Source organism: Anomaloglossus baeobatrachus, chromosome 4 (assembly GCF_048569485.1).
Source record: "Anomaloglossus baeobatrachus isolate aAnoBae1 chromosome 4, aAnoBae1.hap1, whole genome shotgun sequence".
NCBI lineage: Eukaryota > Metazoa > Chordata > Amphibia > Anura > Aromobatidae > Anomaloglossus > Anomaloglossus baeobatrachus.
In genome coordinates, this window is record NC_134356.1 from 670,605,245 (window position 1) to 670,633,097 (window position 27,853).

The window sequence follows — 27,853 nt, forward strand, 5'->3', positions numbered from 1 at the left end:
CACCACGCTCCTACCGATTGAGCTAACTGGCCACTTTTCTTCCATATCTACTCTCTTTTAATGAACTTGCTCTAATTTTGAGCCAGCTACTGACCTCTCAAAGCTTGACCTGTCCACAGTGAAAGGTAAAATACGTTGAAAGTTGACTAATTCTTAGAGAGCCCATCAAAAGCATAGGAACCAATCTTAAATGAGAATTGACAAGCTTTTTTTATATTATCAGCAATATGTTGCCACCAACCACTCTAACTTGTCACGTGATGAGCCAGTAAATTACGCCATTGCTTGGATTAGTTTTTGCCTACATTACAATTAGTGATAGACTTAGCTGTCAATATTTACAGTTATATCGAATTCCAGTTGCCCAAAACTTCTTAAAAAACGCTTAGAAACTGAAATCTCTGGCCATACAATAGATTATATTTCTATTTTGCTTCAAGTCGCTTGGATTAGTTTTGCCTGTATTACAATTAGTGATAGAATTAGCTGTCAATATTTACAGTTATATCGAATTCCAGTTGCCCAAAACTTCTTAGAAAACACTTAGAAACTGAAATCTCTGGCCATACAATAGATTATATTTAAAATTTGCTTCAATTCGTTACTCTGTCATACTTTAAGGTTAACGACGATGTAACATGGCCACTCTCTTACTCTAACCAAGTTATTTCAAGTTTGTAAATTAATTTTACACATTGGATGGATAAAACCTACGGATCTTTTTCCAAAAGTCACTGGATGTGAACAGAAAGCCAAAGGAGTGGCCAGCACGGGGGTCGAACCCGCAACCTTGGCGTTATTAGCACCACGCTCTAACCGATTGAGCTAACCGGCCACTTTTGCCCTATATCTACTCTCTTTTAATGAACTTGCTCTAATTTTGAGCCAGCTACTGACCTCTCAAAGCTTGATCTGTCCACAGTGAAAGGTAAAATACGTTGAAAGTTGACTAAGTCTTTGAGAGCCCATCAAAAGCATAGGAACCAATCTTAAATGAGAATTGACAAGCTTTTTTTATATTATGAGCAATATGTTGCCACCAACCACTCTAACTTGTCACGTGATGAGCCAGTAAATTACGCCATTGCTTGGATTAGTTTTTGCCTGCATTACAATTAGTGATAGACTTAGCTGTCAATATTTACAGTTATATCGAATTCCAGTTGCCCAAAACTTCTTAGAAAACGCTTAGAAACTGAAATCTCTGGCCATACAATAGATTATATTTAAATTTTGCTTCAATTCGTTACTCTGTCATACTTTAAGGTTAACGACGATGTAACATGGCCACTCTCTTACTCTAACCAAGTTATTTCAAGTTTGTAAATTAATTTTACACATTGGATGGATAAAACCTACGGATCTTTTTCGAAAAGTCACTGGATGTGAACAGAAAGCCAAAGGAATGGCCAGCACGGGGGTCGAACCCGCAACCTTGGCGTTATTAGCACCACGCTCTAACCGATTGAGCTAACCAGCCACTTTCGCCCCATAACTACTCTCTTTTAATGAACTTGCTCTAATTTTGAGCCAGCTACTTACCTCTCAAAGCTTGATCTGTCCACAGTGAAAGGTAAAATACGTTGAAAGTTGACTAATTCTTAGAGAGCCCATCAAAAGCATAGGAACCAATCTTAAATGAGAATTGACAAGCTTTTTTTATATTATGAGCAATATGTTGCCACCAACCACTCTAACTTGTCACGTGATGAGCCAGTAAATTAAGCCATTGCTTGGATTAGTTTTTGCCTGCATTACAATTAGTGATAGACTTAGCTGTCAATATTTACAGTTATATCGAATTCCAGTTGCCCAAAACTTCTTAGAAAACGCTTAGAAACTGAAATCTCTGGCCATACAATTGATTATATTTCTATTTTGCTTCAATTCGTTACTCTGTCATACTTTAAGGTTAACGACGATGTAACATGGCCACTCTCTTACTCTAACCAAGTTATTTCAAGTTTGTAAATTAATTTTACACATTGGATGGATAAAACCTACGGATCTTTTTCCAAAAGTCACTGGATGTGAACAGAAAGCCAAGGGAATGGTCAGCACGGGGGTCGAACCCGCAACCTTGGCGTTATTAGCACCACGCTCTTACCGATTGAGCTAACTGGCCACTTTTCTTCCATATCTACTCTCTTTTAATGAACTTGCTCTAATTTTGAGCCAGCTACTGACCTCTCAAAGCTTGACCTGTCCACAGTGAAAGGTAAAATACGTTGAAAGTTGACTAATTCTTAGAGAGCCCATCAAAAGCATAGGAACCAATCTTAAATGAGAATTGACAAGCTTTTTTTATATTATCAGCAATATGTTGCCAACAACCACTCTAACTTGTCACGTGATGAGCTAGTAAATTACGCCATTGCTTGGATTAGTTTTTGCCTGCATTACAATTAGTGATAGACTTAGCTGTCAATATTTACAGTTGTATCGAATTCCAGTTGCCCAAAACTTCTTAAAAAACGCTTAGAAACTGAAATCTCTGGCCATACAATAGATTATATTTCTATTTTGCTTCAATTCGTTACTCTGTCATACTTTAAGGTTAACGACGATGTAACATGGCCACTCTCTTACTCTAACCAAGTTATTTCAAGTTTGTAAATTAATTTTACACATTGGATGGATAAAACCTACGGATCTTTTTCCAAAAGTCACTGGATGTGAACAGAAAGCCAAAGGAATGGCCAGCACGGGGGTCAAACCCGCAACGTTGGCGTTATTAGCACCACGCTCTAACTGATTAAGCTAACCGGCCACTTTTGCCCCATATCTACTCTCTCCTAATGAACTTGCTCTAATTTTGAGCCAGCAACTGACCTCTCAAAACTTGACCTGTCCACAGTGAAAGGTAAAATACGTTGAAAGTTGACTAATTCTTAGAGAACCCATCAAAAGCATAGGAACCAATCTTAAATGAGAATTGACAAGCTTTTTTTATATTATGAGCAATATGTTGCCACCAACCACTCTAACTTGTCACGTGATGAGCCAGTAAATTACGCCATTGCTTGGATTAGTTTTTGCCTGCATTACAATTAGTGATAGACTTAGCTGTCAATATTTACAGTTATATCGAATTCCAGTTGCCCAAAACTTCTTAGAAAACGCTTAGAAACTGAAATCTCTGGCCATACAATAGATTATATTTAAATTTTGCTTCAATTCGTTACTCTGTCATACTTTAAGGTTAACGACGATGTAACATGGCCACTCTCTTACTCTAACCAAGTTATTTCAAGTTTGTAAATTAATTTTACACATTGGATGGATAAAACCTACGGATCTTTTTCCAAAAGTCACTGGATGTGAACAGAAAGCCAAAGGAATGGCCAGCACGGGGGTCGAACCCGCAACCTTGGCGTTATTAGCACCACGCTCTAACCGACTGAGCTAACCGGCCACTTTTGCCCCATATCTACTCTCTTTTAATGAACTTGCTCTAATTTTGAGCCAGCTTTTGACCTCTCAAAGCTTGATCTGTCCACAGTGAAAGGTAAAATACGTTGAAAGTTGACTAATTCTTAGAGAGCCCATCAAAAGCATAGGAACCAATCTTAAATGAGAATTGACAAGCTTTTTTTATATTATCAGCAATATGTTGCCAACAACCACTCTAACTTGTCACGTGATGAGCTAGTAAATTACGCCATTGCTTGGATTAGTTTTTGCCTGCATTACAATTAGTGATAGACTTAGCTGTCAATATTTACAGTTGTATCGAATTCCAGTTGCCCAAAACTTCTTAGAAAACGCTTAGAAACTGAAATCTCTGGCCATACAATAGATTATATTTAAATTTTGCTTCAATTCGTTACTCTGTCATACTTTAAGGTTAACGACGATGTAACATGGCCACTCTCTTACTCTAACCAAGTTATTTCAAGTTTGTAAATTAATTTTACACATTGGATGGATAAAACCTACGGATCTTTTTCCAAAAGTCACTGGATGTGAACAGAAAGCCAAAGGAATGGCCAGCACGGGGGTCGAACCCGCAACCTTGGCGTTATTAGCACCACGCTCTAACCGATTGAGCTAACCAGCCACTTTTGCCCCATATCTACTCTCTTTTAATGAACTTGCTCTAATTTTGAGCCAGCTACTTACCTCTCAAAGCTTGATCTGTCCACAGTGAAAGGTAAAATACGTTGAAAGTTGACTAATTCTTAGAGAGCCCATCAAAAGCATAGGAACCAATCTTAAATGAGAATTTACAAGCTTTTTTTATATTATGAGCAATATGTTGCCACCAACCACTCTAACTTGTCACGTGATGAGCCAGTAAATTAAGCCATTGCTTGGATTAGTTTCTGCCTGCATTACAATTAGTGATAGACTTAGCTGTCAATATTTACAGTTATATCGAATTCCAGTTGCCCAAAACTTCTTAAAAAGCGCTTAGAAACTGAAATCTCTGGCCATACAATTGATTATATTTCTATTTTGCTTCAATTCGTTACTCTGTCATACTTTAAGGTTAACGACGATGTAACATGGCCACTCTCTTACTCTAACCAAGTTATTTCAAGTTTGTAAATTAATTTTACACATTGGATGGATAAAACCTACGGATCTTTTTCCAAAAGTCACTGGATGTGAACAGAAAGCCAAAGGAATGGCCAGCACAGGGGTCGAACCCGCAACCTTGGCGTTATTAGCACCACGCTCTAACCGATTGAGCTAACCAGCCACTTTTGCCCCATAACTACTCTCTTTTAATGAACTTGCTCTAATTTTGAGCCAGCTACTTACCTCTCAAAGCTTGATCTGTCCACAGTGAAAGGTAAAATACGTTGAAAGTTGACTAATTCTTAGAGAGCCCATCAAAAGCATAGGAACCAATCTTAAATGAGAATTGACAAGCTTTTTTTATATTATGAGCAATATGTTGCCACCAACCACTCTAACTTGTCACGTGATGAGCCAGTAAATTAAGCCATTGCTTGGATTAGTTTTTGCCTGCATTACAATTAGTGATAGACTTAGCTGTCAATATTTACAGTTATATCGAATTCCAGTTGCCCAAAACTTCTTAGAAAACGCTTAGAAACTGAAATCTCTGGCCATACAATTGATTATATTTCTATTTTGCTTCAATTCGTTACTCTGTCATACTTTAAGGTTAACGACGATGTAACATGGCCACTCTCTTACTCTAACCAAGTTATTTCAAGTTTGTAAATTAATTTTACACATTGGATGGATAAAACCTACGGATCTTTTTCCAAAAGTCACTGGATGTGAACAGAAAGCCAAGGGAATGGTCAGCACGGGGGTCGAACCCGCAACCTTGGCGTTATTAGCACCACGCTCCTACCGATTGAGCTAACTGGCCACTTTTCTTCCATATCTACTCTCTTTTAATGAACTTGCTCTAATTTTGAGCCAGCTACTGACCTCTCAAAGCTTGACCTGTCCACAGTGAAAGGTAAAATACGTTAAAAGTTGACTAATTCTTAGAGAGCCCATCAAAAGCATAGGAACCAATCTTAAATGAGAATTGACAAGCTTTTTTTATATTATCAGCAATATGTTGCCACCAACCACTCTAACTTGTCACGTGATGAGCCTGTAAATTACGCCATTGCTTGGATTAGTTTTTGCCTACATTACAATTAGTGATAGACTTAGCTGTCAATATTTACAGTTATATCGAATTCCAGTTGCCCAAAACTTCTTAAAAAACGCTTAGAAACTGAAATCTCTGGCCATACAATAGATTATATTTCTATTTTGCTTCAAGTCGCTTGGATTAGTTTTGCCTGTATTACAATTAGTGATAGAATTAGCTGTCAATATTTACAGTTATATCGAATTCCAGTTGCCCAAAACTTCTTAGAAAACACTTAGAAACTGATATCTCTGGCCATACAATAGATTATATTTAAAATTTGCTTCAATTCGTTACTCTGTCATACTTTAAGGTTAACGACGATGTAACGTGGCCACTCTCTTACTCTAACCAAGTTATTTCAAGTTTGTAAATTAATTTTACACATTGGATGGATAAAACCTACGGATCTTTTTCCAAAAGTCACTGGATGTGAACAGAAAGCCAAAGGAGTGGCCAGCACGGGGGTCGAACCCGCAACCTTGGCGTTATTAGCACCACGCTCTAACCGATTGAGCTAACCGGCCACTTTTGCCCTATATCTACTCTCTTTTAATGAACTTGCTCTAATTTTGAGCCAGCTACTGACCTCTCAAAGCTTGACCTGTCCACAGTGAAAGGTAAAATACGTTGAAAGTTGACTAAATCTTAGAGAGCCCATCAAAAGCATAGGAACCAATCTTAAATGAAAATTGACAAGCTTTTTTTATATTATGAGCAATATGTTGCCACCAACCACTCTAACTTGTCACGTGATGAGCCAGTAAATTACGCCATTGCTTGGATTAGTTTTTGCCTGCATTACAATTAGTGATAGACTTAGCTGTCAATATTTACAGTTATATCGAATTCCAGTTGCCCAAAACTTCTTAGAAAACGCTTAGAAACTGAAATCTCTGGCCATACAATAGATTATATTTAAATTTTGCTTCAATTCGTTACTCTGTCATACTTTAAGGTTAACGACGATGTAACATGGCCACTCTCTTACTCTAACCAAGTTATTTCAAGTTTGTAAATTATATTTACACATTGGATGGATAAAACCTACGGATTTTTTTCCAAAAGTCACTGGATGTGAACAGAAAGCCAAAGGAATGGCCAGCACTGGGGTAGAACCCGCAACCTTGGTGTTATTAGCACCACGCTCTAACCGACTGAGCTAACCGGCCACTTTTGCCCCATATCTACTCTCTTTTAATGAACTTGCTCTAATTTTGAGCCAGCTATTGACCTCTCAAAGCTTGATCTGTCCACAGTGAAAGGTAAAATACGTTGAAAGTTGACTAAGTCTTTGAGAGCCCATCAAAAGCATAGGAACCAATCTTAAATGAGAATTGACAAGCTTTTTTTATATTATGAGCAATATGTTGCCACCAACCACTCTAACTTGTCACGTGATGAGCCAGTAAATTACGCCATTGCTTGGATTAGTTTTTGCCTGCATTACAATTAGTGATAGACTTAGCTGTCAATATTTACAGTTATATCGAATTCCAGTTGCCCAAAACTTCTTAGAAAACGCTTAGAAACTGAAATCTCTGGCCATACAATTGATTATATTTCTATTTTGCTTCAATTCGTTACCCTGTCATACTTTAAGGTTAACGACGATGTAACATGGCCACTCTCTTACTCTAACCAAGTTATTTCAAGTTTGTAAATTAATTTTACACATTGGATGGATAAAACCTACGGATCTTTTTCCAAAAGTCACTGGATGTGAACAGAAAGCCAAGGGAATGGTCAGCACGGGGGTCGAACCCGCAACCTTGGCGTTATTAGCACCACGCTCCTACCGATTGAGCTAACTGGCCACTTTTCTTCCATATCTACTCTCTTTTAATGAACTTGCTCTAATTTTGAGCCAGCTACTGACCTCTCAAAGCTTGACCTGTCCACAGTGAAAGGTAAAATACGTTGAAAGTTGACTAATTCTTAGAGAGCCCATCAAAAGCATAGGAACCAATCTTAAATGAGAATTGACAAGCTTTTTTTATATTATCAGCAATATGTTGCCACCAACCACTCTAACTTGTCACGTGATGAGCCAGTAAATTACGCCATTGCTTGGATTAGTTTTTGCCTACATTACAATTAGTGATAGACTTAGCTGTCAATATTTACAGTTATATCGAATTCCAGTTGCCCAAAACTTCTTAAAAAACGCTTAGAAACTGAAATCTCTGGCCATACAATAGATTATATTTCTATTTTGCTTCAAGTCGCTTGGATTAGTTTTGCCTGTATTACAATTAGTGATAGAATTAGCTGTCAATATTTACAGTTATATCGAATTCCAGTTGTCCAAAACTTCTTAGAAAACACTTAGAAACTGATATCTCTGGCCATACAATAGATTATATTTAAAATTTGCTTCAATTCGTTACTCTGTCATACTTTAAGGTTAACAACGATGTAACATGGCCACTCTCTTACTCTAACCAAGTTATTTCAAGTTTGTAAATTAATTTTACACATTGGATGGATAAAACCTACGGATCTTTTTCCAAAAGTCACTGGATGTGAACAGAAAGCCAAAGGAGTGGCCAGCACGGGGGTCGAACCCGCAACCTTGGCGTTATTAGCACCACGCTCTAACCGATTGAGCTAACCGGCCACTTTTGCCCTATATCTACTCTCTTTTAATGAACTTGCTCTAATTTTGAGCCAGCTACTGACCTCTCAAAGCTTGACCTGTCCACAGTGAAAGGTAAAATACGTTGAAAGTTGACTAAATCTTAGAGAGCCCATCAAAAGCATAGGAACCAATCTTAAATGAGAATTGACAAGCTTTTTTTATATTATGAGCAATATGTTGCCACCAATCACTCTAACTTGTCTCGTGATGAGCCAGTAAATTACGCCATTGCTTGGATTAGTTTTTGCCTGCATTACAATTAGTGATAGACTTAGCTGTCAATATTTACAGTTATATCGAATTCCAGTTGCCCAAAACTTCTTAGAAAACGCTTAGAAACTGAAATCTCTGGCCATACAATAGATTATATTTAAATTTTGCTTCAATTCGTTACTCTGTCATACTTTAAGGTTAACGACGATGTAACATGGCCACTCTCTTACTCTAACCAAGTTATTTCAAGTTTGTAAATTAATTTTACACATTGGATGGATAAAACCTACGGATCTTTTTCCAAAAGTCACTGGATGTGAACAGAAAGCCAAAGGAATGGCCAGCACTGGGGTAGAACCCGCAACCTTGGTGTTATTAGCACCACGCTCTAACCGACTGAGCTAACCGGCCACTTTTGCCCCATATCTACTCTCTTTTAATGAACTTGCTCTAATTTTGAGCCAGCTATTGACCTCTCAAAGCTTGATCTGTCCACAGTGAAAGGTAAAATACGTTGAAAGTTGACTAAGTCTTTGAGAGCCCATCAAAAGCATAGGAACCAATCTTAAATGAGAATTGACAAGCTTTTTTTATATTATGAGCAATATGTTGCCACCAACCACTCTAACTTGTCACGTGATGAGCCAGTAAATTACGCCATTGCTTGGATTAGTTTTTGCCTGCATTACAATTAGTGATAGACTTAGCTGTCAATATTTACAGTTATATCGAATTCCAGTTGCCCAAAACTTCTTAGAAAACGCTTAGAAACTGAAATCTCTGGCCATACAATAGATTATATTTAAATTTTGCTTCAATTCGTTACTCTGTCATACTTTAAGGTTAACGACGATGTAACATGGCCACTCTCTTACTCTAACCAAGTTATTTCAAGTTTGTAAATTAATTTTACACATTGGATGGATAAAACCTACGGATCTTTTTCGAAAAGTCACTGGATGTGAACAGAAAGCCAAAGGAATGGCCAGCACGGGGGTCGAACCCGCAACTTTGGCGTTATTAGCACCACGCTCTAACCGATTGAGCTAACCAGCCACTTTTGCCCCATAACTACTCTCTTTTAATGAACTTGCTCTAATTTTGAGCCAGCTACTTACCTCTCAAAGCTTGATCTGTCCACAGTGAAAGGTAAAATATGTTGAAAGTTGACGAATTCTTAGAGAGCCCATCAAAAGCATAGGAACCAATCTTAAATGAGAATTGACAAGCTTTTTTTATATTATGAGCAATATGTTGCCACCAACCACTCTAACTTGTCACGTGATGAGCCAGTAAATTAAGCCATTGCTTGGATTAGTTTTTGCCTGCATTACAATTAGTGATAGACTTAGCTGTCAATATTTACAGTTATATCGAATTCCAGTTGCCCAAAACTTCTTAGAAAACGCTTAGAAACTGAAATCTCTGGCCATACAATTGATTATATTTCTATTTTGCTTCAATTCGTTACTCTGTCATACTTTAAGGTTAACGACGATGTAACATGGCCACTCTCTTACTCTAACCAAGTTATTTCAAGTTTGTAAATTAATTTTACACATTGGATGGATAAATCCTACGGATCTTTTTCCAAAAGTCACTGGATGTGAACAGAAAGCCAAGGGAATGGTCAGCACGGGGGTCGAACCCGCAACCTTGGCGTTATTAGCACCACGCTCTTACCGATTGAGCTAACTGGCCACTTTTCTTCCATATCTACTCTCTTTTAATGAACTTGCTCTAATTTTGAGCCAGCTACTGACCTCTCAAAGCTTGACCTGTCCACAGTGAAAGGTAAAATACGTTGAAAGTTGACTAATTCTTAGAGAGCCCATCAAAAGCATAGGAACCAATCTTAAATGAGAATTGACAAGCTTTTTTTATATTATCAGCAATATGTTGCCAACAACCACTCTAACTTGTCACGTGATGAGCTAGTAAATTACGCCATTGCTTGGATTAGTTTTTGCCTGCATTACAATTAGTGATAGACTTAGCTGTCAATATTTACAGTTGTATCGAATTCCAGTTGCCCAAAACTTCTTAAAAAACGCTTAGAAACTGAAATCACTGGCCATACAATAGATGATATTTCTATTTTGCTTCAATTCGTTACTCTGTCATACTTTAAGGTTAACGACGATGTAACATGGCCACTCTCTTACTCTAACCAAGTTATTTCAAGTTTGTAAATTAATTTTACACATTGGATGGATAAAACCTACGGATCTTTTTCCAAAAGTCACTGGATGTGAACAGAAAGCCAAAGGAATGGCCAGCACGGGGGTCAAACCCGCAACGTTGGCGTTATTAGCACCACGCTCTAACTGATTAAGCTAACCGGCCACTTTTGCCCCATATCTACTCTCTCCTAATGAACTTGCTCTAATTTTGAGCCAGCAATTGACCTCTCAAAACTTGACCTGTCCACAGTGAAAGGTAAAATACGTTGAAAGTTGACTAATTCTTAGAGAACCCATCAAAAGCATAGGAACCAATCTTAAATGAGAATTGACAAGCTTTTTTTATATTATGAGCAATATGTTGCCACCAACCACTCTAACTTGTCACGTGATGAGCCAGTAAATTACGCCATTGCTTGGATTAGTTTTTGCCTGCATTACAATTAGTGATAGACTTAGCTGTCAATATTTACAGTTATATCGAATTCCAGTTGCCCAAAACTTCTTAGAAAACGCTTAGAAACTGAAATCTCTGGCCATACAATAGATTATATTTAAATTTTGCTTCAATTCGTTACTCTGTCATACTTTAAGGTTAACGACGATGTAACATGGCCACTCTCTTACTCTAACCAAGTTATTTCAAGTTTGTAAATTAATTTTACACATTGGATGGATAAAACCTACGGATCTTTTTCCAAAAGTCACTGGATGTGAACAGAAAGCCAAAGGAATGGCCAGCACGGGGGTCGAACCCGCAACCTTGGCGTTATTAGCACCACGCTCTAACCGATTGAGCTAACCAGCCACTTTTGCCCCATATCTACTCTCTTTTAATGAACTTGCTCTAATTTTGAGCCAGCTACTTACCTCTCAAAGCTTGATCTGTCCACAGTGAAAGGTAAAATACGTTGAAAGTTGACTAATTCTTAGAGAGCCCATCAAAAGCATAGGAGCCAATCTTAAATGAGAATTTACAAGCTTTTTTTATATTATGAGCAATATGTTGCCACCAACCACTCTAACTTGTCACGTGATGAGCCAGTAAATTAAGCCATTGCTTGGATTAGTTTCTGCCTGCATTACAATTAGTGATAGACTTAGCTGTCAATATTTACAGTTATATCGAATTCCAGTTGCCCAAAACTTCTTAAAAAGCGCTTAGAAACTGAAATCTCTGGCCATACAATTGATTATATTTCTATTTTGCTTCAATTCGTTACTCTGTCATACTTTAAGGTTAACGACGATGTAACATGGCCACTCTCTTACTCTAACCAAGTTATTTCAAGTTTGTAAATTAATTTTACACATTGGATGGATAAAACCTACGGATCTTTTTCCAAAAGTCACTGGATGTGAACAGAAAGCCAAAGGAATGGCCAGCACGGGGGTCGAACCCGCAACCTTGGCGTTATTAGCACCACACTCTAACCGATTGAGCTAACCGGCCACTTTTCACCCATATCTACTCTCTTTTAATGAACTTGCTCTAATTTTGAGCCAGCTACTGACCTCTCAAAGCTTGACCTGTCCACAGTGAAAGGTAAAATACGTTGAAAGTTGACTAATTCTTAGAGAGCCCATCAAAAGCATAGGAACCAATCTTAAATGAGAATTGACAAGCTTTTTTTATATTATCAGCAATATGTTGCCACCAACCACTCTAACTTGTCACGTGATGAGCCAGTAAATTACGCCATTGCTTGGATTAGTTTTTGCCTACATTACAATTAGTGATAGACTTAGCTGTCAATATTTACAGTTATATCGAATTCCAGTTGCCCAAAACTTCTTAAAAAACGCTTAGAAACTGAAATCTCTGGCCATACAATAGATTATATTTCTATTTTGCTTTAATTCGTTACTCTGTCATACTTTAAGGTTAACGACGATGTAACATGGCCACTCTCTTACTCTAACCAAGATATTTCAAGTTTGTAAATTAATTTTACACATTGGATGGATAAAACCTACGGATCTTTTTCCAAAAGTCACTGGATGTGAACAGAAAGCCAAAGGAATGTCCAGCACGGGGTCGAACCCGCAACCTTGGCGTTATTAGCACCACGCTCTAACCGATTGAGCTAACCGGCTACTTTTGCTCCATATCTACTCTCTTTTAATGAACTTGCTCTAATTTTGAGCCAGCTACTGACCTCTCAAAGCTTGATCTGTCCACAGTGAAAGGTAAAATACGTTGAAAGTTGACTAATTCTTAGAGAGCCCATCAAAAGCATAGGAACCAATCTTAAATGAGAATTGACAAGCTTTTTTTATATTATGAGCAATATGTTGCCACCAACCACTCTAACTTGTCACGTGATGAGCCAGTAAATTACGCCATTGCTTGGATAAGTTTTTGCCTGCATTACAATTAGTGATAGACTTAGCTGTCAATATTTACAGTTATATCGAATTCTAGTTGCCCAAAACTTCTTAAAAAACGCTTAGAAACTGAAATCTCTGGCCATACAATATATTATATTTCTGTTTTGCTTCAAGTTGCTTGGATTAGTTTTGCCTGCATTACAAATAGTGATAGACTTAGCTGTCAATATTTACAGTTATATCGAATTCCAGTTGCCCAAAACTTCTTAAAAAACGCTTAGAAACTGAAATCTCTGGCCATAAAATAGATTATATTTCTATTTAGCTTCAAGTCCCTTGGATTAGTTTTGCCTGCATTACAATTAGTGATAGACTTAGCTGTTAATATTTACAGTTATATCGAATTCCAGTTGCCCAAAACTTCTTAAAAAACGCTTAGAAACTGAAATCTCTGGCCATACAATAGATTATATTTCTATTTTGCTTCAAGTCGCTTGGATTAGTTTTGCCTGTATTACAATTAGTGATAGACTTAGCTGTCAATATTTACAGTTATATCGAATTCCAGTTGCCCAAAACTTCTTAGAAAACGCTTAGAAACTGAAATCTCTGGCCATACAATAGATTATATTTAAATTTTGCTTCAATTCGTTACTCTGTCATACTTTAAGGTTAACGACGATGTAACATGGCCACTCTCTTACTCTAACCAAGTTATTTCAAGTTTGTAAATTAATTTTGCACATTGGATGGATAATACCTACGGATCTTTTTCCAAAAGTCACTGGATGTGAACAGAAAGCCAATGGAATGTCCAGCACGGGGTCGAACCCGCAACCTTGGCGTTATTAGCACCACGCTCTAACCGATTGAGCTAACCGGCTACATTTGCTCCATATCTACTCTCTTTTAATGAACTTGCTCTAATTTTGAGCCAGCTACTGACCTCTCAAAGCTTGATCTGTCCACAGTGAAAGGTAAAATACGTTGAAAGTTGACTAATTCTTAGAGAGCCCATCAAAAGCATAGGAACTAATCTTAAATGAGAATTGACAAGCTTTTTTTATATTATGAGCAATATGTTGCCACCAACCACTCTAACTTGTCACGTGATGAGCCAGTAAATTACGCCATTGCTTGGATTAGTTTTTGCCTGCATTACAATTAGTGATAGACTTAGCTGTCAATATTTACAGTTATATCGAATTCTAGTTGCCCAAAACTTCTTAAAAAACGCTTAGAAACTGAAATCTCTGGCCATACAATATATTATATTTCTGTTTTGCTTCAAGTTGCTTGGATTAGTTTTGCCTGCATTACAAATAGTGATAGACTTAGCTGTCAATATTTACAGTTATATCGAATTCCAGTTGCCCAAAACTTCTTAAAAAACGCTTAGAAACTGAAATCTCTGGCCATAAAATAGATTATATTTCTATTTAGCTTCAAGTCCCTTGGATTAGTTTTGCCTGCATTACAATTAGTGATAGACTTAGCTGTTAATATTTACAGTTATATCGAATTCCAGTTGCCCAAAACTTCTTAAAAAACGCTTAGAAACTGAAATCTCTGGCCATACAATAGATTATATTTCTATTTTGCTTCAAGTCGCTTGGATTAGTTTTGCCTGTATTACAATTAGTGATAGACTTAGCTGTCAATATTTACAGTTATATCGAATTCCAGTTGCCCAAAACTTCTTAAAAAACGCTTAGAAACTGAAATCTCTGGCCATACAATAGATTATATTTCTATTTTGCTTCAATTCGTTACTCTGTCATACTTTAAGGTTTACGACGATGTAACATGGCCACTCTCTTACTGTAACCAATTTATGTTAAGTTTGTAAATTAATTTTACACATTGGATGGATAAAACCTACGGATCTTTTTCCAAAAGTCACTGGATGTGAACAGAAAGCCAAAGGAATGGCCAGCACAGGGGTCAAACCCACAACCTTGGCGTTATTAGCACCACGCTCTAACCGATTAAGCTACCGGCCACTTTTGCCCCATATCTACTCTCTTCTAATGAACTTGCTCTAATTTTGAGCCAGCTACTTACCTCTCAAAGCTTGATCTGTCCACAGTGAAAGGTAAAATACGTTGAAAGTTGACTAATTCTTAGAGAGCCCATCAAAAGCATAGGAACCAATCTTAAATGAGAATTGACAAGCTTTTTTTATATTATGAGCAATATGTTGCCACCAACCACTCTAACTTGTCACGTGATGAGCCAGTAAATTAAGCCATTGCTTGGATTAGTTTTTGCCTGCATTACAATTAGTGATATACTTAGCTGTCAATATTTACAGTTATATCGAATTCCAGTTGCCCAAAACTTCTTAAAAAACGCTTAGAAACTGAAATCTCTGGCCATACAATTGATTATATTTCTATTTTGCTTCAATTCGTTACTCTGTCATACTTTAAGGTTAACGACGATGTAACATGGCCACTGTCTTACTCTAACCAAGTTATTTCAAGTTTGTAAATTAATTTTACACATTGGATGGATAAAACCTACGGATCTTTTTCCAAAAGTCACTGGATGTGAACAGAAAGCCAAAGGAATGGCCAGCACGGGGGTCGAACCCGCAACCTTGGCGTTATTAGCACCACGCTCTAACCGATTGAGCTAACCGGCCACTTTTGCCCCATATCTACTCCCTTTTAATGAACTTGCTCTAATTTTGAGCCAGCTATTGACCTCTCAAAGCTTGATCTGTCCACAGTGAAAGGTAAAATACGTTGAAAGTTGACTAATTCTTTGAGAGCCCATCAAAAGCATAGGAACCAATCTTAAATGAGAATTGACAAGCTTATTTTATATTATGAGCAATATGTTGCCACCAACCACTCTAACTTGTCACGTGATGAGCCAGTAAATTTACGCCATTGCTTGGATTAGTTTTTGCCTGCATTACAATTAGTGATAGACTTAGCTGTCAATATTTACAGTTATATCGAATTCCAGTTGCCCAAAACTTCTTAAAAAACGCTTAGAAACTGAAATCTCTGGCCATACAATAGATTATATTTCTATTTTGCTTCAAGTCGCTTGGATTAGTTTTGCCTGCATTACTATTAGTGATAAACTTAGCTGTCAATATTTACAGTTATATCGAATTCCAGTTGCCCAAAACTTCTTAAAAAACGCTTAGAAACTGAAATCTCTGGCCATACAATAGATTATATTTCTATTTTGCTTCAATTCCTTACTCTGTCATACTTTAAGGTTAACGACGATGTAACATGGCCACTCTCTTACTCTAACCAAGTTATTTCAAGTTTGTAAATTAATTTTACACATTGGATGGATAAAACCTACGGATCTTTTTCCAAAAGTCACTGGATGTGAACAGAAAGCCAAAGGAATGGCCAGCACGGGGGTCGAACCCGCAACCTTGGCGTTATTAGCACCACGCTCTAACCAATTGAACTAACCGGACACTTTTGCCTCATATCTACTCAATTTTATTGAACTTGCTCTAATTTTGAGCCAGCTACTGACCTCTCAAAGCTTGATCTGTCCACAGTGAAAGGAAAAATACGTTGAAAGTTGACTAATTCTTAGAGAGCCCATTAAAAGCATAGGAACCAATCTTAAATGAGAATTGACAAGCTTTTTTTATATTATGAGCAATATGTTGCCACCAACCACTCTAACTTGTCACGTGATGAGCCAGTAAATTACGCCATTGCTTGTATTAGTTTTTGCCTGCATTACAATTAGTGATAGACTTAGCTGTCAATATTTACAGTTATATCGAATTCCAGTTGCCCAAAGCTTCTTAAAAAACGCTTAGAAACTGAAATCTCTGGCCATACAATAGATTATATTTCTATTTTGCTTCAAGTCGCTTGGATTAGTTTTGCCTGTATTACAATTAGTGATAGACTTAGCTGTCAATATTTACAGTTATATCGAATTCCAGTTGCCCAAAACTTCTTAGAAAATGCTTAGAAACTGAAATCTCTGGCCATACAATAGATTATATTTAAATTTTGCTTCAATTCGTTACTCTGTCATACTTTAAGGTTAACGACGATGTAACATGGCCACTCTCTTACTCTAACCAAGTTATTTTAAGTTTGTAAATTAATTTTACACATTGGATGGATAAAACCTACGGAACTTTTTCCAAAAGTCACTGGATGTGAACAGAAAGCCAAAGGAATGGCCAGCACGGGGGTCGAACCCGCAACCTTGGCGTTATCAGCACCACGTTCTAACTGATTGAGCTAACCGGCCACTTTTGCCCCATATCTACTCTCTTTTAATGAACTTGCTCTAATTTTGAGCCAGCTACTGACCTCTCAAAGCTTGATCTGTCCACAGTGAAAGGTAAAATACGTTGAAAGTTGACTAATTCTTAGAGAGCCCATCAAAAGCATAGGAACCAATCTTAAATGAGAATTGACAAGCTTTTTTCATATTATGAGTAGTGATGAGCGAGCATGCTTGTAACTACTCGGTACTCGCACGAGTATCGCTGTACTTGGGCTGCTCGGCGGGGACCGAGTAATCTCGCGATACTCGTGCTGTACTCGTGGTCTTCATCCCTGCATGTTGGCGCTCTTTTGAGAGCCAGCCCTCATGCAGGGATTGGCTGGCAGACCACTGCAATGCCACAGCCCTGTTAGTTGTGGAATTGCAGTGATTGGCCGGCCTGCACAGCGTGACCGAGCCTTTATACCGGCCGGCGCGCTGTGCTCTGCTCACAGCTATCCAGACAGTGAGTGCAGGGAGAGTGTCGCTGATTCAGGGAAAGCTTTGCGGCCCTTTATAGCTTTTTCAGTTGCAGGGCTGCAAACAGTGTGACCAAAAGTCCTTCTCAGGACTATTCTAGTTGTATACAGGCAGGCAGGGTATAGCCAGGTCGGAGTACAGTAGCAGAGTCCTTCTCAGGACTATTGTTGCTATATACAGGCAGGGTATAGCCAGGTCTGAATACAGGCTAGTGACCAGAAGAGTCCTTGTCAGGACTATTGTACCAGTATACAGGCAGGCAGGCAGGGTATATATAGCCATTCCTAGTGGTGACCGTATACCAGCCTTCATCATATCTGGGGCTGGTGTACACAGTCTAAAACAGTCCAGATAGTGTCTGACTTGTCTGTAATTGTCGCTCCCCAAAAAAACCTGTTAGGTTCTTATTGCGTCCGTGCTTGGTTTTTAAAACCGCACGTGTGTGCCTGTCGGTGGCAGCGTACAGGTGCACTTGTGTGCAATTTCCACCAACTTTGATATAACGCACAGGTAGTGAATACACGTCAGCACAGCATTGCAAAATGCGCAAGGGCATTGGCAAGGAACAAGGAAGTGGACGTGATGGTGGTGCAGGCAGAGGCCGAGGTCGTGGGCAAGCTCTAATTTCGCCACAACAAAGGGCCACATCTAGTCGCTCGCACGTCCTGTCCCAAATTCTTGGGGACCGCAGCAGTACACCGCTCTTGAACCAAGACCAGTGTCAACAGGTTGTTAGTTGGATAGCAGATAATGCTTCCAGTCAGATTGGCACCACCACAAACACTCTGTCTTCCACACGGTCAAGTGTCAGTAGCCGTGATACTGCACCGCACATTTCTGAACCTGATCCTCCTTCCTACCACCAGGCTGAGTACACGTCCTCCTCGGACATTAATGATCCCACACTTGGACACTCGGAAGAGCTGTTCACGTTTCCATTCACACATTCTGGCCTCTCGCCAGCTCATATTGAAGTGGGTCATGAGGAGATCGTCTGTACAGATGGCCAAATATTTGAGCAGCCACGTTCTCACGAAGTTGGCAACGTGTCTCAACAAGTGGTGGACGATGATGAGACACAATTGTCAGGAAGTAAGGAGGAGGAGCAGGGTGCGGAAGAGGAAGACGACGTGGTGGATGATCCAGTAACTGACCCAACCTGGCAGGAGGATATGCAGAGCGAGGACAGCAGTGCACAGGAGGAGGGAGGCGTAGCATCACAACAGGCAGTAAGAAGCAGGGTGGTGGCCCCAGGCAGAAGTCAGGCAACCGTTCCCCGGAACAACACGACGACACAAGGTGCCTTTACAAATGTTAGGTCTTCCCGAGTCTGGCAGTTTTTTAAGTTGGATCCAGATGATTCTAAAAAGGCCATTTGCAACACCTGCCATGCCAGCATCAGCAGGGGTACCAAAACTAGCAGCCTGACCACCACCAGCATGATCAGGCACATGTCAGCCAAGCACCCGACTTTGTGGGAAGTACAACAGAGTCGAGGAGCAGTGCTTGCTGATGTCACTGCTACGTCTTCGCTGGTTGTGCATGCGAGCCAATCCCCTGTCCATGCTGCCTGCGAACAAGCCTCCTACACTCCTGCACCTGCAGTTGCCTACGCAGAAAGAACACCATCATCAAGCACGTCCTTGTCCCAGCGCAGCGTTCAGTTATCCATTCAGCAAACCCTTGAACGCAGGCGCAAATACACTGCCAACACCCCACATGCCACAGTTCTAAATGCTAACATTTCGCGACTGCTTGCGCTGGAAATGTTGCCTTTTAGGCTGGTGGAGACAGAAGCATTCCGTGACCTGATGGCGGCAGCTGTCCCACGTTACTCGGTCCCCAGCCGCCACTATTTCTCCCGGTGTGCCGTCCCCGCGTTGCATAACCACGTGTCACAAAACATCACACGTGCCCTGAACAATGCTGTTTCACCCAAGGTCCACCTAACCACAGACATGTGGACAAGTGCTTGTGGGCAAGGCCGCTACATCTTGTTGACGGCACACTGGGTTAATATTGTGGAAGCTGGGACCCAGTCTGAGCGAGGGACGGAACACGTCCTTCCCACACCAAGGTTTGCAGGCCCTACCTCAGTCAGTGTTTCACCCACACTCTACAGCTCCGGAATGTCATGCTCTTCAGCCTCCTCCTCCTCCTGCGCATCCTCATCCACTGTACCCTCCACACCAGTCCCAAGCTGGAAGCACTGCAGCACTGCCTCGGCGAAGCGGCAACAGGCTGTGCTGAAGCTAATCTGCATAGGCGACAAACCCCACAATGCGGAAGAGCTGTGGACAGCTCTGAAACAGCAGGCAGATCACTGGCTCACACCTCTGAACCTAAAGCCAGGAAAGGTCGTGTGTGACAAAGGCCGGAACCTGGTGGCGGCTTTGAGGCGAGGCCAGCTGACACATGTTCCATGCGTGGCCCATGTGCTCAACCTCGTGGTTCAGCGGTTTCTAAAGTCATACCCAGAGCTGTCTGATCTGCTGGTAAAAGTTCGCCGCCTGTCTGCACATTTTCGAAAGTCACCTACTGCTTCAGCCGGCCTTGCCGGCTTTCAGCGCAGTTTGCATCTTCCGGCTCACAGACTGGTGTGTGATGTCCCCACGCGTTGGAATTCAACTCTGCACATGTTGGTCAGGATATGTGAGCAGAAGAGGGCAGTTGTTGAGTACCTGCATCACCTAAGCCGTCGGGAAATGGTTCAAATTCCACACATAACACCTGAGGAGTGGAGATGGATGTCAGACCTATGTACCATCCTCCAAAACTTTGAGGACTCCACCAAGATGGTGAGTGGTGATGACGCCATTATTAGCGTCACCATACCGCTACTCTGCCTTCTAAAATGGTCTCTGCTGAAAAACAAACATGATGCATTGCAGGCGGAGCGCGATGAGTTGCAGCAAGAAACAGTAGTGGGTGTGGGTGATAACACACAGCCCAGCCTCGTCTCATCACAACGTGCAGTGGAGGACTATGACGAGGAGGAGGATGAAGACATGGAGCAACTCTCCGGCCAAATTGAGGATATGACATGCACACCAGTCATATCCTCGGTTCAGCGTGGCTGGCCAGAGGACAGGGTAGATGAGAAGGAGGAGGAGGAGGAGGAGGAGGAGGACAGCATGTTCAGTCATCTTGTTGGTCAGGCTACTGAAGTCCTGGCTGTTAAGAGTCTGGCGCACATGTCTGACTTTATGGTAAGCTGCCTGTCTCGTGACCCTCACGTTAAGAACATCTTGGCCGACAATCATTACTGGTTGGTAACACTGTTAGACCCACGCTACAAGGAGAACTTTTTGTCTCTTATTCCCATGGAGGAGAGGTCAACCAAAATGCAGCAGTTCCGGAAGGCCATAGTCACGGAAGTAGGCAAAGCATTCCCCTCACAAAACGCTAGCGGCATAGGTCAGGAATCATTGGACAACCGAGGCGTACAGCCGAGAGAGGCACAAGTCCAATCCGCCAGAGGTAGGGGAACAGTCTTTAAGATGTGGGACAGTTTTCTCAGCCCCTCACGTACCACAGCCCCTGAGGTGCGGGGTAGTGCCACAAGAAATCCTAAGTTTGCCCAGATGCTGAAGGAGTACCTTGCAGATCGAACAACTGTAGTCCGACATTCCTCTGTGCCTTACAATTATTGGGTATCCAAGCTGGACACGTGGCATGAATTGGCTCTCTACGCCTTGGAAGTCCTGGCCTGCCCTGCCGCTAGCGTTTTGTCAGAGCGTGTTTTTAGTGCCGCAGGTGGAATCATTACAGATAAACGCACCCGCCTGTCAACTGAAAATGCTGACAGGCTGACTCTGATCAAGATGAACAAGGGTTGGATTGGGCCAGACTTCACCACACCACCAGCAAATGAGAGCGGAATTTAAAGTTTGCCATGTATCTCCACTCACCCATGGGTACACACTTCTGGACTTTGGATAATCGCTGGACTGCTCCTCCTTCTCCTCATGCGCCACCATGATGACCGTTACAAATTGCAATACTTAGGCCTTTGTTTCAGGTATACCCCCAGTGGTAAATTTTTTCGCCCATTCTTTGCAGAATGGACATTACAACGACAGGAGACCCACTCCTTTGCAATGGGAACAATGTTTTGAGGCCCTCATGCACGTCTCTACCCAGGGACAACGTGGAGCCTCCCAATTTTTGGCTGCCCTGCCAAAGGGCTATACTACAATAGACCCACTTCTTTCCAATGGGCACTTCAGGTTTACAGGCCCTCATGCACGTCTCTACCCAGGGACAACGTGGAGCCTCCCGATTTTTGGCTGCCCTGCCTAAGGGCTATACTATAATACACCCACTTCCTGACAATGGACACTTAATGTTTTGAGGCCCTCATGCACGTCTCTATCCAGGGACAACGTGGAGCCTCCCAATTTTTGGCTGCCCTGCCAAAGGGCTATACTACAATAGACCCACTTCCTTCCAATGGGCACTTCAGGTTTACAGGCCCTCATGCACGTCATTAATAGCGCTATATAAATGAATAAAATTATTATTATTATTATTATTACCCAGGGACAACGTGGAGCCTCCCAATTTTTGGCTGCCCTGCCTAAGGGCTATACTATAATACACCCACTTCCTGACAATGGACACTTAATGTTTTGAGGCCCTCATGCACGTCTCTACCCAGGGACAACGTGGAGCCTCCCAATTTTTGGCTGCCCTGCCAAAGGGCTATACTACAATAGACCCACTTACTTCCAATGGGCACTTCAGGTTTACAGGCCCTCATGCACGTCTCTACCCAGGGACAACGTGGAGCCTCCCGATTTTTGGCTGCCCTGCCTAAGGGCTATACTATAATACACCCACTTCCTGACAATGGACACTTAATGTTTTGAGGCCCTCATGCACGTCTCTATCCAGGGACAACGTGGAGCCTCCCAATTTTTGGCTGCCCTGCCAAAGGGCTATACTACAATAGACCCACTTCCTTCCAATGGGCACTTCAGGTTTAAAGGCCCTCATGCACGTCTCTACCCAGGGACAACGTGGAGCCTCCCAATTTTTAGCTGCCCTGCCTAAGGGCTATACTATAATACACCCACTTCCTGACAATGGACACTTAATGTTTTGAGGCCCTCATGCACGTCTCTACCCAGGGACAACGTGGAGCCTCCCAATTTTTGGCTGCCCTGCCTAAGGGCTATACTATAATACACTCACTTCCTGACAATGGACACTTAATGTTTTGAGGCCCTCATGCACGTCTCTATCCAGGGACAACGTGGAGCCTCCCAATTTTTGGCTGCCCTGCCAAAGGGCTATACTACAATAGACCCACTTCCTTCCAATGGGCACTTCAGGTTTACAGGCCCTCATGCACGTCTCTACCCAGGGACAACGTGGAGCCTCCCAATTTTTGGCTGCCCTGCCTAAGGGCTATACTACAATAGACCCACTTCCTTACAATGGGCACTTCAGGTTTACAGGCCCTCATGCACGTCTGTATGCAGGGGCATTGGTGAACCTCACAATTTTGGACTGCCCTGGCAAAGGAAAATACTACAAAGACTCACTTCCTCAAAATGGGCACATTAGACTCAGGAGGCCTTCATGTACGTCTCTTCTCAGGGACATCGGAGTGCCACACAATGTTTTCACGTAAAATCTTTCATGTATTAATCTCAAAAAGTAACATACACCAGCTCTATCTCACTATTGGGTATGTGCCCTTAACATTTCCGCCATGAAAAATCATTTTGGGGTCATTTTGGAAGGTTTTCTGGTGAGTCCGTAAAAATGGCGTAAAACGCGGACAAAATTGTTCACAGCTGTGACTTTTCAGTGATAAATGCTTCAAGGGGTCTTCCCCATGCTGTTGCCATGTCATTTGAGCACTCTTCTGAGACTTTTGTGACATTTTTAGGGTTTCTCCATGCTGCCGGGGGGTCATTTCACAAAAATACTCGGGTCTCTCATAGAATAACATTGGGCTCGTTGCTCGGGCCGAGTACACGAGTATCTTGGGAGGCTCGGCCCGAGCTTCGAGCACCCGAGCTTTTTAGTACTCGCTCATCACTAATTATGAGCAATATGTTGCCACCAACCACTCTAACTTGTCACGTGATGAGCCAGTAAATTACGCCATTGCTTGGATTAGTTTTTGCCTGCATTACAATTAGTGATAGACTTAGCTGTCAATATTTACAGTTATATCGAATTCCAGTTGCCCAAAACGTCTTAAAAAACGCTAAGAAACTGAAATCTCTGGCCATACAATAGATTATATTTCTATTTTTCTTCAAGTTGCTTGGATTAGTTTTGCCTGCATTACAATTAGTGATAGACTTAGCTGTCAATATTTACAGTTATATCGAATTCCAGTTGCACAAAACTTCTTAAAAAACGCTTAGAAACTGAAATCTCTGGCCATAAAATAGATTATATTTCTATTTTGCTTAAAGTCGCTTGGATTAGTTTTGCCTGCGTTACAATTAGTGATAGACTTAGCTGTCAATATTTACAGTTATATCGAATTCCAGTTGCTCAAAACTTCTTAAAAAACACTTAGAAACTGAAATCTCTGGCCAAACAATAGATTATATTTCTATTTTGCTTCAATTCGTTACTCTGTCATACTTTAAGGTTAACGACGATGTAACATGGCCACTCTCTTACTCTAACCAAGTTATTTCAAGTTTGTAAATTAATTTTACACATTGGATGGATAAAACCTACGGATCTTTTTCCAAAAGTCACTGGATGTGAACAGAAAGCCAAAGGAATGGCCAGCATGGGGATCGAACCCGCAACCTTGGCGTTATTAGCACCACGCTCTAACCGATTGAGCTAACCGGCCACTTTTGCCCCATATCTACTCTCTTTTAATGAACTTGCTCTAATTTTGAGCCAGCTACTGACCTCTCAAAGCTTGATCTGTCCACAGTGAAAGGTAAAATACGTTGAAAGTTGACTAATTCTTAGAGAGCCCATCAAAAGCATAGGAACCAATCTTAAATGAGAATTGACAAGCTTTTTTTATATTATGAGCAATATGTTGCCACCAACCACTCTAACTTGTCACGTGATGAGCCAGTAAATTACGCCATTGCTTGGATTAGTTTTTGCCTGCATTACAATTAGTGATAGACGTAGCTGTCAAAATTTACAGTTATATCGAATTCCAGTTGCCCAAAACTTCTTAAAAAACGCTAAGAAACTGAAATCTCTGGCCATGCAATAGATTATATTTCTATTTTGCTTCAAGTTGCTTGGATTAGTTTTGCCTGCATTACAATTAGTGATAGACTTAGCTGTCAATATTTACAGTTATATCGAATTCCAGTTGCACAAAACTTCTTAAAAAACGCATAGAAACTGAAATCTCTGGCCATAAAATAGATTATATTTCTATTTTGCTTAAAGTCGCTTGGATTAGTTTTGCCTGCGTTACAATTAGTGATAGACTTAGCTGTCAATATTTACAGTTATATCGAATTCCAGTTGCCCAAAACTTCTTAAAAAACGCTTAGAAACTGAAATCTCTGGCCATACAATTGATTATATTTCTATTTTGCTTCAATTCGTTACTCTGTCATACTTTAAGGTTAACGACGATGTAACATGGCAACTCTCTTACTCTAACCAAGTTATTTCAAGTTTGTAAATTTATTTTACACATTGGATGGATAAAACCTACGGATCTTTTTCCAAAAGTCACTGGATGTGAACAGAAAGCCAAAGGAACGGCCAGCACGGGGGTCGAACCTGCAACCTTGGCGTTATTAGCACCACGCTCTAACCGATTGAGCTAACCGGCCACTTTTCCCCTGTATCTACTCTCTTTTAATGAACTTGCTCTAATTTTGAGCCAGCTACTGACCTCTCAAAGCTTGACCTGTCCACAGTGAAAGGTAAAATACGTTGAAAGTTGACTAATTCTTAGAGAGCCCATCAAAAGCATAGGAACCAATCTTAAATGAGAATTGACAAGCTTTTTTTATATTATCAGCAATATGTTGCCACCAACCACTCTAACTTGTCACGTGATGAGCCAGTAAATTACGCCATTGCTTGGATTAGTTTTTGCCTACATTACAATTAGTGATAGACTTAGCTGTCAATATTTACAGTTATATCGAATTCCAGTTGCCCAAAACTTCTTAAAAAACGCTTAGAAACTGAAATCTCTGGCCATACAATAGATTATATTTCTATTTTGCTTCAAGTCGCTTGGATTAGTTTTGCCTGCATTACAATTAGTGATAGACTTAGATGTTAATATTTACAGTTATATCGAATTCCAGTTGCCCAAAACTTCTTAAAAAACGCTTAGAAACTGAAATCTCTGGCCATACAATAGATTATATTTCTATTTTGCTTCAAGTCGCTTGGATTAGTTTTGCCTGCATTACAATTAGTGATAGACTTAGCTGTTAATATTTACAGTTATATCGAATTCCAGTTGCCCAAAACTTCTAAAAAAACGCTTAGAAACTGAAATCTCTGGCCATACAATAGATTATATTTCTATTTTGCTTCAATTCCTTACTCTGTTATACTTTAAGGTCAACGACGATGTAACATGGCCACTCTCTTACTCTGACCAAGTTATTTCAAGTTTGTAAATTAATTTTACACATTGGATGGATAAAACCTATGGATCTTTTTCCAAAAGTCACTGGATGTGAACAGAAAGCCAAAGGAATGGCCAGCACGGGGGTCGAACCCGCAACCTTGGCGTTATTAGCACCACGCTCTAACCGATTGAACTAACCGGCCACTTTTGCCTCATATCTACTCTGTTTTAATGAAATTGCTCTAATTTTGAGCCAGCTACTGACCTCTCAAAGCTTGATCTGTCCACAGTGAAAGGTAAAATACGTTGAAAGTTGACTAATTCTTAGAGAGCCCATTAAAAGCATAGGAACCAATCTTAAATGAGAATTGACAAGCTTTTTTTATATTATGAGCAATATGTTGCCACCAACCACTCTAACTTGTCACGTGATGAGCCAGTAAATTACGCCATTGCTTGGATTAGTTTTTGCCTGCATTACAATTAGTGATAGACTTAGCTGTCAATATTTACAGTTATATCGAATTCCAGTTGCCCAAAACTTCTTAAAAAACGCTTAGAAACTGAAATCTCTGGCCATACAATTGATTATATTTCTATTTTGCTTCAATTCGTTACTCTGTCATACTTTAAGGTTAACGACGATGTAACATGGCCTCTCTCTTACTCTAACCAAGTTATTTCAAGTTTGTAAATTAATTTTACACATTGGATGGATAAAACCTATGGATCTTTTTCCAAAAGTCACTGGATGTGAACAGAAAGCCAAGGGAATGGCCAGCACGGGGGTCGAACCCGCAACCTTGGCGTTATTAGCACCACGCTCTAACTGATTGAGCTAACCGGCCACTTTTGCCTCATATCTACTCTGTTTTAATGAACTTGCTCTAATTTTGAGCCAGCTACTGACCTCTCAAAGCTTGATCTGTCCACAGTGAAAGGTAAAATACGTTGAAAGTTGACTAATTCTTAGAGAGCCCATTAAAAGCATAGGAACCAATCTTAAATGAGAATTGACAAGCTTTTTTTATATTATGAGCAATATGTTGCCACCAACCACTCTAACTTGTCACGTGATGAGCCAGTAAATTACGCCATTGCTTGGATTAGTTTTTGCCTGCATTACAATTAGTGATAGACTTAGCTGTCAATATTTACAGTTATATCGAATTCCAGTTGCCCAAAACTTCTTAAAAAACGCTTAGAAACTGAAATCTCTGGCCATACAATTGATTATATTTCTATTTTGCTTCAATTCGTTACTCTGTCATACTTTAAGGTTAACGACGATGTAACATGGCCTCTCTCTTACTCTAACCAAGTTATTTCAAGTTTGTAAATTAATTTTACACATTGGATGGATAAAACCTATGGATCTTTTTCCAAAAGTCACTGGATGTGAACAGAAAGCCAAAAGAATGACCAGCACGGGGGTCGAACCCGCAACCTTGGCGTTATTAGCACCATGCTCTAACCGATTGAACTAACCGGCCACTTTGGCCTCATATCTACTCTGTTTAATGAACTTGCTCTAATTTTGAGCCAGCTACTGACCT

The 27,853-nt window shown here is 40.4% G+C and overlaps 12 non-coding genes across 12 annotated transcripts; all 12 read right to left on the reverse strand.

The window, feature by feature from the left end:
* Nucleotides 1–761: 761 nt before the first annotated feature.
* TRNAI-AAU (transfer RNA isoleucine (anticodon AAU)) lies at nucleotides 762–835 on the reverse strand. Its single transcript has one exon. It is a non-coding gene; the product is annotated as a tRNA-Ile (tRNA).
* Nucleotides 836–1,406: 571 nt separating this feature from the next.
* TRNAI-AAU (transfer RNA isoleucine (anticodon AAU)) lies at nucleotides 1,407–1,480 on the reverse strand. Its single transcript has one exon. It is a non-coding gene; the product is annotated as a tRNA-Ile (tRNA).
* Nucleotides 1,481–3,341: 1,861 nt separating this feature from the next.
* Nucleotides 3,342–3,415, reverse strand: TRNAI-AAU (transfer RNA isoleucine (anticodon AAU)). The gene has a single exon. It is a non-coding gene; the product is annotated as a tRNA-Ile (tRNA).
* Nucleotides 3,416–3,986: 571 nt separating this feature from the next.
* Nucleotides 3,987–4,060, reverse strand: TRNAI-AAU (transfer RNA isoleucine (anticodon AAU)). The gene has a single exon. It is a non-coding gene; the product is annotated as a tRNA-Ile (tRNA).
* A 2,019-nt stretch (nucleotides 4,061–6,079) lies between these two features.
* On the reverse strand, nucleotides 6,080–6,153 carry TRNAI-AAU (transfer RNA isoleucine (anticodon AAU)). Its single transcript has one exon. It is a non-coding gene; the product is annotated as a tRNA-Ile (tRNA).
* Nucleotides 6,154–8,172: 2,019 nt separating this feature from the next.
* Nucleotides 8,173–8,246, reverse strand: TRNAI-AAU (transfer RNA isoleucine (anticodon AAU)). The gene has a single exon. It is a non-coding gene; the product is annotated as a tRNA-Ile (tRNA).
* A 3,151-nt stretch (nucleotides 8,247–11,397) lies between these two features.
* On the reverse strand, nucleotides 11,398–11,471 carry TRNAI-AAU (transfer RNA isoleucine (anticodon AAU)). The gene has a single exon. It is a non-coding gene; the product is annotated as a tRNA-Ile (tRNA).
* Nucleotides 11,472–12,042: 571 nt separating this feature from the next.
* On the reverse strand, nucleotides 12,043–12,116 carry TRNAI-AAU (transfer RNA isoleucine (anticodon AAU)). The gene has a single exon. It is a non-coding gene; the product is annotated as a tRNA-Ile (tRNA).
* Nucleotides 12,117–15,567: 3,451 nt separating this feature from the next.
* On the reverse strand, nucleotides 15,568–15,641 carry TRNAI-AAU (transfer RNA isoleucine (anticodon AAU)). The gene has a single exon. It is a non-coding gene; the product is annotated as a tRNA-Ile (tRNA).
* Nucleotides 15,642–17,174: 1,533 nt separating this feature from the next.
* Nucleotides 17,175–17,248, reverse strand: TRNAI-GAU (transfer RNA isoleucine (anticodon GAU)). Its single transcript has one exon. It is a non-coding gene; the product is annotated as a tRNA-Ile (tRNA).
* A 7,256-nt stretch (nucleotides 17,249–24,504) lies between these two features.
* On the reverse strand, nucleotides 24,505–24,578 carry TRNAI-AAU (transfer RNA isoleucine (anticodon AAU)). Its single transcript has one exon. It is a non-coding gene; the product is annotated as a tRNA-Ile (tRNA).
* A 1,848-nt stretch (nucleotides 24,579–26,426) lies between these two features.
* Nucleotides 26,427–26,500, reverse strand: TRNAI-AAU (transfer RNA isoleucine (anticodon AAU)). The gene has a single exon. It is a non-coding gene; the product is annotated as a tRNA-Ile (tRNA).
* Nucleotides 26,501–27,853: the final 1,353 nt, after the last annotated feature.